Source organism: Mastacembelus armatus, chromosome 6, assembly GCF_900324485.2.
Source record: "Mastacembelus armatus chromosome 6, fMasArm1.2, whole genome shotgun sequence".
NCBI lineage: Eukaryota > Metazoa > Chordata > Actinopteri > Synbranchiformes > Mastacembelidae > Mastacembelus > Mastacembelus armatus.
In genome coordinates this window covers 9,526,003-9,539,573 of record NC_046638.1, presented here as the reverse complement: position 1 = coordinate 9,539,573, position 13,571 = coordinate 9,526,003, and positions in this window count along the sequence as shown.

The window sequence follows — 13,571 nt, the reverse complement described above, 5'->3', positions numbered from 1 at the left end:
GGAGTAGCTCAACACACAGAACAATAGGTACTTGCAATGGATAGTTTGATTAATAATTTTTGACATTCACTCCAAAACAAAGTTTTTCAGTTACATATTTCAAATGTTCATTTCCCGTCGTTCCATGTCCTATCACTAGTGACAATTTCAGGCCTACAAATATGTAAATGGTTAGTTAAAACAAAGAATTTGTCAAAGAGCTCCCTCAGCTTCCTTATGCCTCTTTCCCCAATCCCTGTGTGATGGTCATGAAAACCCAGAAGCTGGGTTGGGTTGCAGTTGTGATAAACATCAAAGTAGGACAGGTTATTATATTTTCTATAAGTATTGCAATAAATTACACCTAAAAGGCAATAACAGCAATAATTTGCACAATTAACTGCGCATTTGCCATTACAGCTCTAGGGTGGAAAGGACACAATAGACTAGAAGACCATAAGTGTCCCGGACTACTAGGTTTACACAGGTTATCACTTCACCTTACACAGGGACAGTCTGAGCTGTGGTCAGGCATTAGGTGCTTATCCCTTGGTGATGTGCACGCTACATGAATATCAGTAACCTGCAATTGACTTTAGTCCTGAGAAAATGGTGAATGGTTTCTGCACTTATTGATTTTACATAAACTGAAAAGTGTGTATAAAAAAACTCAACAGTGTCTGCTTGCTGCTTCAGCAATGTACCCTACTTTGTTTTCCATTAGTTGTCATGTAACTGCATCCTTTGAGAATGGATTTGGAAAATACACAGCATGTGGCAGACTTCTGATTAATTATGACTGCATATCCCTCTGAGTTACAGAATGCCTATCAGTGGATATTCTGCTCATGAACCAAGCTGACCTATGTTTGTCCAAATACTGTGAATAAAATAAATTGATATTTATACATGATGAAGTAAAACAAAATATATTGATCATTGAAAGGGCTTCAGTGTGTGGTACATTGTGCATCATACACAACAGGTTGCGTTGCATAAGTTGCATACAAAACATGTTTAGTAACAGTGGTGAGGTGTGTGTCTTTCTTCTCCTGCTTTACAAAATCAAAAACAGCCATCTAAAATACATAAACACTGAAAGAGCTCGCTAACAGTCCCCTTCTTGGTATTTACAACCATCACTACCAGTCTTCCTTTCCCCCTGTCTGGCCTGCCCGGCTGCCTGGATGGCCGATTTTGATGGCGCCAAGCTCTCTGCAGCTCTGCCGTAATCAGGAACAGCGAGGGGCAGTCTCTATCACAGAGAGTTTCTTTCCCTTTCCTTTGTTTTCCACAGATTTCCTTCCTCGTTTTCTTAGATATTCTCTCCCCACTGATGTAAGTCCAAACAGAGGCCTATTTAGAAAGTAAACAGATGAATGAGGGGAGGTTCTGGGCCTGGCGTCCATGGAGTCAGGCGCAGAGCGGAGACGTCTCGCTCCACCCGCCCTGTGCTGACACAGCCTGTAAATATACAGCATGACAAATGGCATGGCTCTGCAGCAGTCCCCGAGCCAATCTCTGACAAGCAGGCCTGATGCCGGAGAGGCTAGCCGACTGGCCGTGTCTGATTCACTGTCACAAGAGACATATTGTTTATAGGACAGAGAGACACTGTAACACAAACACTAATACCCCTCGAGTGGGTGACACATTGGGGAAAACCCTTGGTTTGTGGCTCCAGTGTTTGCCTTAAGGAAAATATTGCAGTGGGAAGTTTGTTGCAGCTCCTTCTTAAAAAGTGTGGGTTGCACTATGTATCCCCTCTTGTATATCCTGCTGATCAATCACTTTCCAATGCCCAAATATTCCCTGGCTCTTTTAAGAACTCATTAGAGACCCTGCTCTGGTTACATTAGGCGCAGCTGGACTGTGCATGTTTGACTTCCACCAAACATGTACGTCTGACTGCATGTGATTGCAATTCTATATTTTCACCATAGCAAATTTATTTTCATGCTTCTTTCAAAAAGACTTCCTCTAGGAAAAAAAAAAGAACATCTCCTGTGAGCTCATAATAATAGTTTTTCTCTCTGTGTGTTTGTCTCACTTTTGGCAATACTGTTGGTTTTCATGCCTGCATTGGTTATGAGATAACTTGGAGAAAGTATGGAGATGTTGATGGATCTGAGCAGTTTTGGAGTGAAGGTTTGGGGAAGGAATGTCTCTGAGGAAGAGGGGGAGGGAAAGGAGAGAGTGTGGAGGCCTCTGGGGGGAAAAAAAGCTCTGTTTGACCTCTAAGGATAGACCTGCAAACTGAAATGGCTGCAGTCTTTCCGGCTATGCTCTCTACAAGGATTTCCTTCCCTTCTCCAGGCCTCCATCTACTGAAGCACCAGGGACGTGGGCCACATTGGGCCACCTATTGTGAGCCCTGAGCAGGCGTACTAGCTGAGGTCACACAGAGACTGTGAGCGCCAGACTGGCAGGCGATCCACGGTTTCCTCCAAGATAGGAGATCAAGTAAATCAGAGTTAGGAGTCGTTACCCTTTAAGAGTCCTAATGACCACTGCTCTTTTCCCCTCAGCACGCAGCTATGTCTGAGATGTGGAGCATTATGAAGATGGTATTTTGTGCTATCATCCGTTTTTCATCGACTGGCTCTCCTTTCAGCAAACATGATATCATCCTGGCATCATGGCTAACTTAATGCAGCTAGTATTAGTGTTGTGTTATGTAGCATTAGCATATAGACTGGAGCTCCATTAGTCATGCTCTGGACTTATGCCCCACATGGATACTGTGTTACCTCTTAAGAGGATCCATTTTTCACAGGCTACTGAGGGCTATAAAGACAAGAGACAAACCAATTGATTTTAATTCGTTGGCAGCATCAGGGGAGTCTGTTGGAATAGACACATGAAGATTCATCTTCCAAATCACTAGTAATGACAACCTGGTAATGACAGCTAGGTGATCAAGACAGAGTTGGTGGGACAATAGCATATTTATATAACGTTATCGGTTTCTATGGAGAAATCTGCTCCAAGCTGGAAAAATCTGGAAGACCTTTAGAAATCTTCTTTATGGCAAAACGTTATATCTCATGAAATTGGATATGTAATATCTTGGCGTTTGCAGATTGCAGACATCTCTGTAGAGATTTGCATCAATGATCAGCTCAAACAACAGTTTTAGACACAGAAAGTCAAACATATTTAATATGATCATAACAGCTCTGAGGGGTCTGAGGCTGGGTCTGAGCTGAGATTTTAATACTACCTGTTGCATTTTGCCTAGTACAGGCTCTCCACACTCTTAAAAATCAGTTGTGGGGCTTTCCCAGCTTATGGGCAAGCATGCAACAAAAGGGAAATTGAAAATAACAAGCAGCAGTGAGTGTCACAGATTTCCCAAATTATTTTCCATTCTTGGTTGTGTACACACTTGCAAGGATAAGTAATCACTAGGGATCAAACATGCTGAGGTTCAGTTCTCACTCACTGAACCTGTTAAATCCAGATTCCAGGGGTGTGTTGTGAGCATGCAGCTTATACTCATTGCATAATATACAATGGAAGATGTGATGAAATCGATCCAGTCAGACAGTTCTTACTGGATTTGTTATTGTTTTAACACCAAAACCTGTTTGTGCCTCTAACAGGTTGAAGTACAAGACATTTTTATAAAATCTTAATCTCGGACTCCAGACTAATGTGTATTCATTGTATGCATTGCACCGAAAAAACAAAGTTTGGCTATAAATCTTTATAAGTCTTTTCATGAAATGAGTTCCATATGTTTTGTTACAGTGTTTGCTATGTTTTTGGATTCAGGCCAGAGTATAATCTTAGTGGATCTGCTGGGTTTGTCAATTGCCATGGAGCACTTTCTCTTATCTGTAATGTGTAACTGAGCTACAGGTACGTCAGGAATTTTGTAAGCTACTACATAAGCTCTTTCTCAAGGTTGAAGGTTGAAGGACTCACTGGGATCATCCGCTCACTTCCTGTCTCTCTCCCTCGCTCTGAGGCTTGCACAGCTAGGATAAACTAGAGCTACCTTGTTTTGAGTCCATGATTCAATATCTCCTGTTCTTCTCTAGTATTGATTTACCTCTTTGGGTCCTGCAGTGAAAGTGTAGCATTTGGGATAGTAATTAGCCTTCCCATGTAGGCCCATACAAGTCGATCTTACAAGTGACTGTTTAGGGAGGGCCTAAGCTAGGGTAGTGACTGGGCAGAGTATAAAGTGTGCCCTCTGTCCACAAGTAAATCATCACTGGGGAAAGATGGTGTCAGAGAGCTGACCCTGCCACACCAGCAGGGCTTAAATCACACTATCCCTGGGTGAAGAGAGACAGTGCAGACTACATAATGAAAATGGCATGTTCCCTTGGACATGACTGCTGTCTCAACTTTGCATTTGGATAACCTCATGAGTATATGAAACAGTGTGAAGATTTGTTTGTCCCATAAGGCTGTTCTTTGGATTTTAGTTCACAAGTGAGGTCTGGGAGCTACATTTGGTGTGCTTGTCCTCTAACCTTAGCCAAAGAGACAGAACAGGCCTTACAATGTTAGTGATAGCGAATTGGCCATATTCATTATCAGCTCTGGGGTAGTGAGTGGCTCCGACTTTGTACAGGCGGCTCTATGTCTGACCTTTCTGTGGTGCGGCAAAGCTGTGCTCAGTGGGAGAACCAAATGCTGAGGGTTGGGGTCATTCAGTGTCTGCCACCTCCCTTGAATATCTGCATGCCATTAACAGCAGTGGCTCTGATGACATGTTCTTCCTGGGCTGGCCTTGTCTGAGCTCCTTTGCTTCGGCTGGAGGTGCCTGTGGCCCCTGGTCTTGAGGCACTTGTCTATTTTTGGGAGGTCATTTGGAGCCGGACATGCTGTCTCCCCAATGCAGCCTGTCTCCTGATACTGCTATCAACTGCCGGCTTTTAACAGAGAGCCACGGCAATTTACTAGAGTGACGCCAAGCAAGGCGGTTATCAGGACCCCAACACCAGATTAGCTGGTTGGTCTTCTAATGAGCATCCTTGAACAGGGAAATGGAGGGGGGATTCACAGTGCACAATAATTATACTATTATCCATGGTTCTGACAGAACAGGAAACTCTGCAAAATTTACCATCTAAAAGAAAATGTAATTAATTTCTCAAGTTCAAAGTTAAACAGTCACTGTAGGGATTCAGAAACACCAAGTGAAGGATGATGTTTGATTTATGCTGCTGACTGTGTGGGAGAACTATTACATTTTATGGAGAATTTTCCCATTTATTCAAGGATGAACAGTAAATGTAGGAAATTAACCAGGTACATTTTGATTAAAGTATATAGTACATACAATAACCACTAGCTGCCACTAGAAAACTATGAACACCAACATTGGATGAAATGTTATATCACATGGAATATTTTCTGAAACATTGAGTAAATAAAAACATGGGTTTCTACTTTAGTTTTCTATAACCCAGTTGCCGCATCCCAATAGTTCAGTTATTGAAGGGGTAATGTGTTGTTTCCTACTTAATTGGTGTCAAAGAAAATATTTTTTATGGCTCTAGTCACAGGGTACATTGCATAGTGCACAGTGTAGCTTTGTTTAGTTACTGAATGTCTAAGGTGTGATGTAACAAGTTTTCGAAAATTTAGGAAAATAAATGTTTCCAGTAAGCTCAAGGCTGATACCTGATCCCACTGCATTTGAAACATTTGAACTTATTATGTATTTACAAAGTCGCTATTATTATATTCACTATATTAACAGATTATTTTATATCAAATATCCAGCCTACTTTAAATTTACTTGTTTTATTAAACAATAGACCAGAAATTATTAATTAATCAGTCAATCCATACAGAATTCACTGTTGAATTGATCAGCTGTTGATTAAGTGTTTAACAAAGGATTAATTGGTTTCAGCTTCACAAAAGTGATGATTTACAGCATTTTCTTTTCTTTATTTGATTTATTTGTAACTTGAGTATCTTTGTGTTCCAGAAACTATATCCCAAATTCCAATTTCACTCAAAACCACGATCTGTTTAGACAAAAACAAACAAAATGCCACTGAGCTAAGAGACACAGAGTATTAGTATTATTTGTCAGAAATGGGCAAGCTGTATTTTCCTATTTTTTAAGTGCTGTTGCTTGATTGGATATACATCTGTCAAAGTGAGGCCAGCAACAATGTTCAGAATGACTCTGATTCTCCACACAGGTAAAAGACACCCATGAGTTTGTCAAACTTAAGTGAAACTCCAGCAGATGTTTTTACATGTTCACAGCAAACTGTGATGAGAAAACAGCAACTGGTGTATCCCACCCCTTCCTTTGGTTCTTTGAGTTTGCCAGTCTCTGTAAATGAAGTTAAAAAACCTAAAACGTGTCAGGGTGATGTCATACTTGGCAGGATTTTACACTGGATTTTAGGAGGGTAAGATTTACTAGCATTCGGGAAACATTAAAAAGCACAGTGGTTCACACTAAGTCACTGTGCTCTCTGTAGTGTTATCCCAGCCTTCTCCTGACTTCATACAATATACTGCCACTGTTGGCGCAGAGCAGTAAAAACATAAACACAGTACAAACTCACTCCCCTGAAAAGTGTTTTCAACCAGGTTGAAATTTGTTGTCCTCAAAACACCACGCTCCCTTTTGTCAAGCTTTAAACATGGAAATAGTGAGCTATAACTAATCTAGATAGAGAGAATATAAACTTTACAAAGTATGTGCATGTGAATGTTATGCTAGCGTGGGTGTACGATATATACCTGAGGTGTGAAAATCCACTTACTGCCAGTTGGTTTTGGCTCGACTGCTCCTCTTCTGGAACAGTATTTTTATTTTTATATGCCTTGTATGGAGGGCCACAAGCAGTCCAAAACGAAATTTATGAATGCATTAGTCACATTTGGACATTTCAAATGAACTAAGTGCAAATATGCAGCTAGTTATTATTCTGTGGTACTTGTGATTTTAAAATTGTAGTCAACTCCCCTTTACTTTAGGCAAATCACTGCAGTGTATTAAAAATACATCAGAAGTGGGTTAATACGTCTCAGTCAGTGTGGGCTTGATGGAGACAGTTTGCAACAGGAAAGTCCCCTGTGGATAGTTCGGACCCCTAGGGGCAAAATGGCGCCCACACAAGAGAACCTGTGGCACCACTTGAATATGGGAGCCGGTGATTATGTTGCTTATTGACATAAAAGCATCCAACCAAATGGAGATGTTCCACAACAATAATAAGAAGGGTGTGTGTTGTATTCGGCTGAGACAGGGTGTGGCTCATTACATAGCGCTTAAACACATCTCTAATTTACAGTCAAGATATAATGTAATATAAAGATGAAGATGAAATATCAACTGTCTGAGACAATACAATTAAATGTGTTGTACACATGTAAAATGAGGTCTACCTGATCAGAAGGGAAAACCCTGAAAAAAATGGAGTATGTTATTTGAAGACCATAGGCAGGATTGTGTGCTGATCATGTTATGCTCATGTGGCTGGTTGCGACTCCATCCCCAGACCTTAATCTAAGTTTGTGTTTGCAGTCTTTGAGGTGTGGATTAGTGGTAGTGTTGAGTCAGGCCCAGGCGAGGGCCCAGGAGGTCAGCCTGGAGTGAGGCCCACGTAAGCAGGCTCCAGTGCTGCTGAATGGGCTGATAATGGGCTGGATCAGAAGGAATGTGTTCATGGAGCCTTGCTACTGACAGCCGGCCCCTGGGGACATGAATTATTCTGACTGATACAAAAAGAAGATGACAAAAACACTGCCTCAGGCGCTGTCTCCCTGGACTCCTTGTCTCCAACACAGCTAAATGAATCAAATTGCTGCCAATTAAAGATTTAACTATACTTCTTTCCCCTCAGCCATTCTATTTTCTTTGCGCCATTTCATGATATAAAAACACTTTTCCCTGCATTATTGTAGTGAAAAACAGGCAATACGTAAGCTTTGTATAAACTTATGATCTTCAACAAGTGTAATTTTGGGCTATTAGATGTTAGATTTCTACATACATAATATATCTCAAAACCTTCTATTCCCAAAAATACATCACTTTTAAATATCTGCTAATGCTTGCACATAGTTTGAAAATGTTAAACACATTACAATCTCTGTAATACCTTGATCCCAAAGAAATGTGTCATTCCTCTGTACCACTTGTAAAATATTTTGCAGGGATTCATGAATCATCAGTTCTGGGTATTTTGATTGAATAATCCTTTGAATGTACTTCCCTTTTATATCACTAACCAAGATTGGATTTTACTGTATCACAGTTTGCCAGTTTTACCTACAGTAACTTAATATTATGAAGCACAAATGATTAATTATTAGAATTAAGTGCAGCGGTGGAATGTGAAAGAACTCTACACACATTTGGTTCATTATAACTACACAAACTTTATTTTGCTGATTATACAAAGTCCCAGAAAGGACCAGTTCTCCCACATCCATTTGTTGGAAAATGAAAAAAATATTAAATATTTCTTCATTTAACTTAATTTCTTGGATAATGATTGTAAATGGGTAGCCATTTGTTATTATATTTAAAAAAAAAGTTCTGTCAGTCACACTAACCTGTGTCAGTTTAGTTATATTATTATCATCATGTATTACATTGTTGTACAGGGTGTCTCTGCTAATGTTCCAGTTGTCAGTTGGATTCAATCAAGCCTGGCAGCCTAAATGTTACTGTATTCTCCAAAGAGGACACAGCCGATCAATTGGGGAGCCAGAGAGCTGAGATCACCTTCAAATAAACTTCAAATTAATTAGACCCATATTTCATCACCACAAATTTGCCCTGGGGCTTAGCATGTTCCCTTCCAAACGGGTTCCTCGAACCAAATTAAGCAGATGCTCTGTGTGGTTTGATATACAGCTTCCATCACAGGTTAATGGTTTTAATGACTCCGCTGACTATCTGGCACCAGTATCTGTTGTAACTGCAGCAGCATCACCTCAGTTCCCAGCAATACATGCCTTTCAGATGGTAAGCTATAGTTCAATTAAAAGATTTATTTTGGATTAGATTGGTTGGTTGGAATGTAATTAGTCACAGACATGAAGTCACTATACTAATGGGGTTTAAAGACTAATAATCAACAGCTACACAAAGCGATTTTGACAAAGTTTATGATATTGTCTCTGTGTGTGGCTTTTTGGAGACTGACCTCAAAAGGTTTCTACTAGGTTAGGCCATAGAAAGAAAAAAACACTTAAGTGTTTTCATTATTTTATTTATTTATTTATTTATTTGTTTTTACTGGATTCATAAGTGCAGCAGTTTTAACTCTGGCATGTGTAATTTGAGTTTCTCGCCCACTGTGCTCAAATCGCTGATCGGGAGCTGGGCTGGCGTGTCCACTGCATTATTACACAGGGGTCTCCAGGGGTGCACGGGCCTGGACCTTCACAGGGAGAGGGGCAGGCGAGGGAACAGGCCTGTGTGAACAGCTGTGCCCTGTTTTAGATCCTCGTACTCAGTTACCTCTTACTCTTTGAAGAAGTCTTCTCTTACACACTTTCACACATGCAGCACACATTAGCGGAGTAGTGCTAGGATGAAAAGTTCAAATGCCTAAACTTTGATTTCTCAATTTAAAAAGAAGCCAGCTGTTTTTGTTGGCTTTTTAAATTACACTTTTAAAAAGATGGTTTTTCAAAGGTTCCTGAAAATCAGCTTTATAGAATCATTGTCTGAAGAACTTTTTAAATATTTGACTTTTCACTGCTACAGGAACCAATTTGTGAATCCATACAGCTAGTAATCAACCAATTTAAAACCATAAAGTTCTTTGTACAACCACAAATTGTTCTATGTATAAGCCATAGTGGTTTTCATTGCACTGTAACACTGAAGTACATGGCCATCATGTGGTACAAAAGATTGTACATTCATACTCTGCTGCCACATCAACATTTCAGAGAGATTGCCTCAATCCTATTTTAAGCAATTGTTGGCTTGACAGCTCTGTGTTAACTGCGCGACAGTGGAATTCAAATGCACAAAAGAAATCACATAAAAACGTTTAGCTCTGTCTCATAACCACAGAACGTTTCCATGTAGAAAATTTCTGACTGTCAGTCTTGGAGCTGTGTATAGTATATTTAAAAACTTTATTGACAGTAATCATGATTAGTTAATGATTTAGCAAAGCTTTAATGTTTCTAATCTTTTCTCTCAAATTATTTTGATATATTTACAAAATATCAAGCTGCTTTCAACAGAAAAGTCCTCTTGGTTTTGTTCGAATGAATTAAAATACGATATTAGACATCAGTGAATTAGTGTTGAAAACGTGCATTTGTTCAATGTACATGGCCGTTTGTTTAACATACGTGACCACATACACTCACAAACTGGAAAATGTCTTTTTCAAATGAGTCATATGCAACAATCAAATGCTTCCAAATCTGTTCATGTATGTTTTCTTTTAGCTCAAATTGACATTTAGTGATTATTCAAATTGGTTATGTCATCATGTACCATGGGCATAAATTGCCTAAAACAGATTCATTTATCTTGAAAAGGGCATATATAAGAGAATGCAGTGTTTGCAGGTTTTTATTAATAATTTTTTTGATAGATTCTGAGAAATTTAGTTTTCTTTTTTTTTTTTAATGAACTTATTTGAGCTTTGTCAGGCTTTGTTCATGTTAAGGGGTTAATTTAACTCACTGTAACAGTGACCGAGTCAAGACCCTCTTACAGGGTCACTGGATCATTTGTATGTAACTTATGTTGTACCAGATTCGAAGCATCTAATATGTCTGCATGCTCCTGATGCTTTCAGACATTTGTCTCATGTGAATCAGTTCCAGCAGGAGGGATAGCAGAGCAGACAGCGTCTGTGACTTATGAGCCAGCTGGGTTTTCCTTTAACTTAATTGAAAATTGCATGACACTGATTTAAATGAAGCAGTACTCTGTAATAACAGTTTTCTTTTCCTTGTCTGACATGTGATTGAGTTACAAAGGGGAATGCATTTGCAACAGGTGCCTGTAACGCAGTGCAGGCATGAGAGCCTCCATGTCCACCCTCAGTAACCTCCCTCTGCCCCAAAGCCCTGAGCCTGCCAGGGAAACCTGATTCCAGTTCAGACACTGGCACACACTGCTGCTGCAGCCCTCGAAGTCTCCACTGGTGCAACACTCAGGGCTTCAGAGGTGTCCCAGTGAGGCAGCAAGTGAGCATTTGTGCATTAGAAATATGTATTAGTATGTCTTCAAACATCCTTTAAGATCCACATTTCATGCTTTAAACCTTATGGTGATATTTCAATGTGTTGAGTAATTTGAAAGTAATTTCAATGTAAATTCAAAGAATATTGAGTTTGAATAGTTATATGATAGATCATAGTAGTGGTGCGTCTTATTTCGACATAACAGCATTTTTGGCACATCACCAATGATTAAATAATTGTGTTTCATTCATGACTACTTACAAATTCAACATTGGGTGGGACTTTTTCACCAGGGGGCACACCTTCAAGGTTTTTCAGCCAATCAGCAGCGTTTACTCTTGAACATTTGTTTTTTTGGATCATGTTAATATAGCTTGGGGTGTGGCTTTGCCTGGCTGACTCCTGAGCCAGGATATTTTAACTCTTGCAAGGCCAAATGAACTAAACAGCAGTAAATGTATTCCTTAAATATTATTCAAATGCATTTTGAGTAACAACAGATAGCTAGGAATGTTATACACTGTATGGAATAGAAAAATGTGCAAAAATCTTATTTTTAAAAAAATATCAAGTAGCATTAAGTGCATATGTGTTAGTCAGTAGCTGGTAAGAAACACAACAGAAACAGGAGCCCCTTGTTATTTACAGTTAGCCCCGACAAGACCAGAAACATGAGATAAGGTGGAGACAGACTTTTAGAGACGTCGGTGAGCAAGAATTCACCTGTTGTGTCTCCCAACATGAAGACTGCTGTCAAAGGGTGAAAGGTCAGAGCTGTTATTTAATTTGTCATGTGAAACTACTAAAGAACAAAGGTTTATAAGGAAATACGCTAGTGTGTGTTGTTTCAGTAGTACATAAATATTAATGCTTTGTTTCAGAGTTGCCATAGATCTGCCATAGGCCTCTTCATGCTGTTTCACTTTTTACATACACACTCACGGGATTTTCTTTTTACATTGCCTGTAATTTATTTACATCAAGATTTGGTTTAAAAAAATGTTGGGAGATGCAAACTAGGCAGACAGATTTTTTTAGTTAAAGCTACTACCCACTGTACCCACATCTTCCAATTTGCAACACATAGTTCTCAGACATTTGTCACATGCAGACATTGTCACTACTAACTCTTTAGATACTGAGGGACGATGCCTCCATGCTTTTATGTGCATTTGTTTTATATATTGTACAGTACATTGTTGCCAGATACTTCTCTTCACATGCCAAAAATGTACCTAACCTCTGGGTGGGTGCAACACATGGGAGGTTCATAGTAATGACTAAATGATAGCTCAGCCAAATTGATATTAGAATATCATGGGTTGGTCTTAGCATATTTGTCAGCTGAAACGTAACAAGACCTGAACTGCAGTACAGAATCCCAAATATACGTTGAATCTTCATTCACAGTTAGTAAAAAATATACAATTGTGCTAATAAATGTTCATGTCACTGACACAACAAACATTGACCTTTTTTTTTGAGAACGTGCAGAACATATCTCTGTCTTTGGAAAATCATAATAACTGACCACTTTCCTTAGGAAGAAAAGTTTTCTGCATGATCTTTTATTTAAAATGATCCCTATTTCTCAAATTGTGCCAAGGGTATGTAAAAATATGAGCACAACTGTATTAGCCAATTTATTGTCATCAGGTTTTTCAAACTCCAGTATTGATCAGTATCACTACCGCTACTCCATACTAGACAAGCAGCTCAACCTTAGGAGTCAGTAGTGCATGGGCGTGAACTTGGATTTGGCAGTAAATTGAATACATCCAATTGTCTTCATTTGAATGCACAACCAAGCTGGAGTAACTGCTACCAGGAATGAAACCCAAGCTGTCCTCTGGTGTTGGTCAGGAATTGAGCTCAATAATTTAGATAAATAATATAGATTCTTGGTGCTTTTACATATATATATATATATGTGTGTGTGTGTGTGTGTGTGTGTGTGTGTAAATATATATATATGATTTTGTGTTATGAATTGTAATATTGTGAAAGTAGTTTTTGTGCCATCTACAGAATTACCTAATTAAAGTTTGTGTGTATGCCACACAAGCTTATTCTAAATCACTCAATCTTACTATGAGAGTGTATTGCTGTTTTTATACCTGTGTGGTAATGTGACAGAGGTATCATTACAATACACCAGTAATGCTATTTGACCAAAACTGTCTCTCGTGAAGTCAGGGGGTTAAAGTCTGTTCACTGCAAATTTTTCAACTGTAGTTAAGTCATTGCATCTTTTAGAATTGCCCAAAAAAAAAAAAAAAATCAGACTGCCATTCTTGACGTTTGACTTGGTTCATGTAATTATTGTTAGACATTTATTTTTTGTTTTTAAAAAATATGACCAAATCAAAGATTGGGCGAGAGTCCATATCCTCCACTAATTTCCAGCTGATGAGTATATGTTTCTATGACCA